Consider the following 5,876-nt stretch of genomic DNA (forward strand, 5'->3'; position numbering starts at 1 on the left):
TTTAGTCTTGAAATGCCAAGTAGATCACAAAGTGCAAAAAAGGGAAAGCGAAAAGAAGTTCGAGGTATCACACTTGGAAGCAAGGTTTCCCTACCAAAAGACAACATGCAAGGTACAAAATTAAGATGCGTAACTTAAGCAGACATTTAACTAAATCACAAGATTTCCATAGTTTAAGATATTACCCTGTAATGAACCATTTTGTTATAATTACTGATAATTTCAAAAGCAAAAAAAAAAAAAAAAAAAAAAAAAGAGACATGACAAATCAAGAGGACCTGCTTTATACTTTGACCGATAAAATACATTAACTTACGTTGTTGTCCAGTTGAACCCTTTGTTTCTAAAAAATAATATTTCTTCTCCAGTCATAAAATAAAAGTTCCTTTGTATAGAATTGCCTATTTACTCGTTTCAACCTTATTCACATATATATTTTTAAAAGCAGGGAACCTGCTTGTTGAAAAGATACATAAGACTAGAAATCCAGTTTAAGATTGGAAGTTCAAAATGAATACCCATATTGCATTTGTTAATCTCGGCTATGTATAAATTGGACAGAGAAACATTAATGTTGTTTGTTTCCTTAGTACAAGAGAGGCATAAAATTATTTAGGGTATGCATAATTAAATTGTTGCAAAACTGCAGGCCTGAATTGCTAACAAAAGAAAAAAAACAATGCATTTTCTTAGATGTGAAACTAATTTTCAAATATGTTTCATCAATTTAGGCACAGTTTTGAGATTTGTAAAGGAAAATGTATGCAGATACATGTTTCAAGATAACGATATGAACGTTATTGATCCCAAGACAATTCAGAGAAGATATGATGATGCCAAAAAATTAGAAATTCCTCTTCCGGAAGCTCTACTGCCTAAACTCACCAGAGGTAAGGACAAGCTCGTTAAAGAAATGATACTAAAAGAAGTATTGCTGGAAAATGAATATAATTTACAATAAAATATGCACATAACAAAACAATATATATGAATACAAGTTTATTATAATACTTCAATTACAACTGTAAAACGTCTGCCAGCATTTGACTTAATAATTTTAAATTTTAAAGGTTAATTGCTTATAAATTATAATATCATTCTACCAATTTATTTTTGTCTCTATAGAAATGGTCGAAAACTTACAAGAAATAAGGGTAGTCATGCCTCTTAAAGACAAGGCGTATGTAGCTGGAACCGTGGTGTCATACAAGGAAACAGACGAGGATGTAAAATATTATTTCTTATAAAACTCGTATCATAATTAAAATTATTAATGCAGCATTTCACTTTTTTCTCCCTTTGAAGGAATTAAAAAACAAAATTATAGATACTTATTTAAATTCTATTCCTAACCCAATATATGTACATGAAATATATGAAATAGTTATTATCGTTTACTTGAAAACGAATGTCGTGTTTATTCTATTTTGATTTGAAGGGTATTTTGAAAATAAGAGTTCATTGGGATGCAAAGAGGAATGAGGTTAAAAGATTTTTCAACGTATCAAATGACAACGATTCAAAGGATTTCAACACATTATATCTTTTTGAACATGGTACAGGTAAAAGTCAAGTTTGTTTGAAATATTTTAAATGTAAGAATATTCATTTAACCCCCTGAAAATACATATTTCTCGGACAAATTATCCATCTTAAACAGATTTCAGCAAAACTTCCTACAAATCAAGCAACTGTTTTCAGTTAATCTACTTTATTGCCAAAACAAACTTTACAAGACAATTTTTTGGACTCAATAAGATTTATGTCATTTTCTTTTTAAATCAAAGATAAATTCCAAATGCTAATCGAATTACTGTGAAGGCAAACGAACTAACATTTGATGTAATATACTCTACTTTATTAAGTAATTTTTTTTCGTCCGAAAATTAAATGTACCCTTTGAATTGTTATTTATTGTATTACAAATACATTTGAATTTTTCTTTTTTTTTTTTTTGGTTAGGATGTTTACAGAGTGAGGAGTGTGCAGAATGTAGAAAGGATTTGCCTTCCTCTCAAACAGATGTGGCAGTATATCTTGCTGATTCTCCAATAAAAAGACCACTATGGACATGTACTCTAGAGAATTGTTCAAAACGTGTATGTTCCCTGTGTTACATCACAGCAAAGCATGAATGTGATGGGACCTTGGAGTGGGGTTTCAATACCTATAGGTAGGTCAAATATGTATCATTTTAGCATTTTTACTTTTTCCTTGATGTAAAAGGTCACTATTAAAATTCAATTCATTTACAAGGGAAAACGTGTAATTTCGGACACAATACATGTAATGTTTGCTAAATTGTTGTATAATATAAATATCATCTGGACTGAACAAAATCTAAACATGCTGATACACTTGTAATAGTTCTGTTTTATTATAAAATGATTTGTCATTCTGGAATGTACTTTCAATATGTCAGATTCACTGGAAAACCAAAGGACAAGGCTAAGGATGCGAACCTGTACATCTTTACAAAAGGTGATGAAATCGAGGGTAAAAAATATCCGAACAGACATAATTCGTGTCTACGTTCAAATGATCAAACAAGTAAGATTTATAACGACTTTATATTAAGTGAAATAAATAAATATATATTGTTATAATCTTCTTAGCTACAACCAATACAAAGAAATAATATTCTTTGAGCAATAAAGTATGCATTCATGCTTTTCAGAGGAACCCAAGGTAAAAATCCATGAAACTTCTTACATTTTACCTGTCCTCGTGAAAAATCAGGATGGAGAAGTTTTCCTACGTGATATTTCTGACATGAAAGTGCTGAAGAGCAAAAATAACGATAAAGCATCTGTCTTCTTCTATCAAGATCATCTACCAGTCTTAGGGGGAGGTGATTTTTATGTTTCATCTTAACATTACAGTTCTTTTTTCATCGATGGACTATTCAATTGATTTATTCAGTGCAACCCAACATTAATAGAAATGCAGACAGTGTCTTTAAAATCCTTAGATTTATTAAAAATTGAACCATTTTATAAATTGTAACTGCTGTCGTATCAGTTCAAAATATTGTTTTATAAATTATGTTTGTAATATCACATTAACTGTAATAAGCATAAAATGGCCTGACAAAAAGATTCAGAAATTAATAAAATTTCAAATACTTTCATCTACAAGCCATTTCATTTTATTTTTGCAGATGAAGTAGAACATTATGTAGCAAATATTGAGACAGGAACCAAAGAACAGGTTAGAATATAGAAAGTTTTAATGCTAGCCTGATTTTTAATAATCATCGATCTAAAATAAAAGGATTACTCTGTTTAATGTTATATGCCCCGAGGTAAGTCTTACCTAGTCCTGGTCACAAGCCTGGTGCAGTGGTGAAAGTGTATGCTCTAGAGTAAGGAATAAGGAGTTGCGGGTTCAAATCCCACTGTGGAATCTGCATACTGGTTTATTTATTGCACATCAAAAGATTTCTTGACAAAATGCTTTGTTTTTAGGAAATTTTTTTATAAAATTGATCTCAAAAACTTTTTAAAATTATCTGCTAGTTGTAAGGGGGTACATTTTCGCTTCTGTTGATCCATGCTTATCAACTCGACGTGATATGACTCTTCGTAGCCTACGTTAAGCATAAGTTGTAAAATTCATCTTATCCTTACATGGATCACAAAAGCTTTACAGTGATTTAAATTTAAAACATCACAAATTAATTTTAGATTTTCTGTTGGAAATTGTATGAAAATTTTGTGACGAAAATTGAAAATAAAAACAACTTTCTCTTAGTTTTAAGAATTATGAATTATTTTAATATATTACTTCTGCCAAAAGTTTATGAAACATTCAAACATATGGCGTTTTTAATTTACAAATGGTCATTTTAGTAATAAAAAGCTGATTCTGAAAATAATGTAATGACATATATTACTTCTTTATTCACAACAGAAAATCCAGGTGCAAGTCTGGCAAACGGGAAGCCCTATGAGGGAAGAAACGAAGTCAAAAACAAGTCAAACGTTCAGGCCATCACTTTACTATATAGTCAACGATGACAACAATCAACGACACGAGTATCAAGGTTGTTTTTTTTAAATCTTTATTGATTAAAAGGTACTGTAAATTCCTTATTTTTCGCGAGAACTTTTTATCGCGAACTTGGTCTTTCGCGTCAAATCTCGAGAATTCTAATTCGCAAATGGACGATTGATCAACAGAATTTACATAGATTTCAGCACCATAAAAATAAAAGCGAGTAATATTTTTTCTGTGAGTGACTCTTCTCGCGAAATTACGCGGAAATTAATTCCTCGCGTATAATTAGGAAACTAGTAGTAGGTCAAATATTAGTATTATCATTGTAAATTAGTTTCTTTGAAAAATTAGACTTACCAAACTTTTGATTAAAAATACTAAATCAATTCGAACACATTGAGTACATATGTAGCTAGAGCTAGTGCTAGATAAGAAAAAAAACCTGCAGTTATGAAAAATATGTTTATAATGATATCATTTCTTTAAATGCCTTACTTCATATGCAAATGAGATCTATATCTCAATAATCTTGTATTATCCTAAGTTATGATAAATGACAGAGCCAGTGCAACGACTTTTAACCATGATCTTTTCCATCTCAGATCAATATCGGTTTGGATTTTTACTTCTGCCTTTTTAGTTTGCATCATTAGTGTGATCAATGTTATTACCTGATAAACTAAATCAATCTTTTGTTTTTTTAGGTACTGCAAATTTTCACTCCAATTAAATGCAAAATACACCTTGATGTGAAATTCCGATGTTTTCCGTTTTGTATTACATTATTTAAGAAAAAAAAACACATTTCATATACATTCATTTAAGTTATATAGTCATTTGAATATTTTATTTCAGTTTTTAATGTTTATTGCTATTGATTCATTACCTGTTAATACCGATATGTAATGATCTTTTTTAATCAAAACATATAATGCATTAGCAACAAACTAATAATGACTCACATTATTTTAAACTTTAATATATTATTTGGAAACAAAACAACCATACTTTTTATACTTTTTTAAGAACTTTACACATGAGAATTTCCTCCTGTCTTTAAACATTTCTTTTGTTTCATTTAAGGCGTATCCAGTTCTCTTTGTCATTTCGTCAGTGAAAAGATCCTTATCGGCAAAAAGTTGCTCGGTGAATACAAAACATGCTGTGTTCACAGGTCAACAAGCACGGAAGTAGTTCAGGTTTGAAACGTCATTTTCTCCCAGTATGTTTTTATTTAACCATATTTTAGTTATGCAATAAAAACGTCCTCTTATACGTATTTTCATTGATCATAGGAATTAGTAGAAGAAAGCTACACAATTTTTAAAATGAGAGACATTAGAAGTGAAAATGATGGTTCACAAATTGAACACTTTAAGAAAATGGCGGAAGGTAAATTAAATTATTCTTTGATTGGAGAATAATATCCTCATGAAAGGATAAAATTATGAAATAGTGAAAAGAATTACATCGCTAAATATTCTTGTAAATTGAAGAATGTTCAGTTCAATCTATAAGTTACAATATCGCATATTTTCCATAACACGTTAACTTTATAACATGTTATATGTGACAGATATCATGGGAGAAAAAACGATGCCTGTTTTGATTACCTTAACTGGACTAACAAAGGAAAAGTTGCCAGAAGCTGAATATAGCATCCCTGTTATTTACCTCAAGGTAATGAAGAAAACTTACGTTTAAAAATTTGTAATACGAAAGAGCAAAAAAAAAATGTTCAAATGGAGAGCTTGTTTGAGTGAACAATTCTGCCATTAGATTTTTTAATGCAATAGTAAGAATTATTTCTTATTTAGAAATCCTTTGTTTATGTGTTGTGGAATGGATTAGAGCCTGAGGCAGACTCTCAAGGAAAC

Source organism: Saccostrea cucullata, unplaced genomic scaffold, assembly GCF_032062105.1.
Source record: "Saccostrea cucullata isolate Sc308-1 unplaced genomic scaffold, CSIRO_AGI_Scuc_v1 ctg257, whole genome shotgun sequence".
Lineage (NCBI taxonomy): Eukaryota > Metazoa > Mollusca > Bivalvia > Ostreida > Ostreidae > Saccostrea > Saccostrea cuccullata.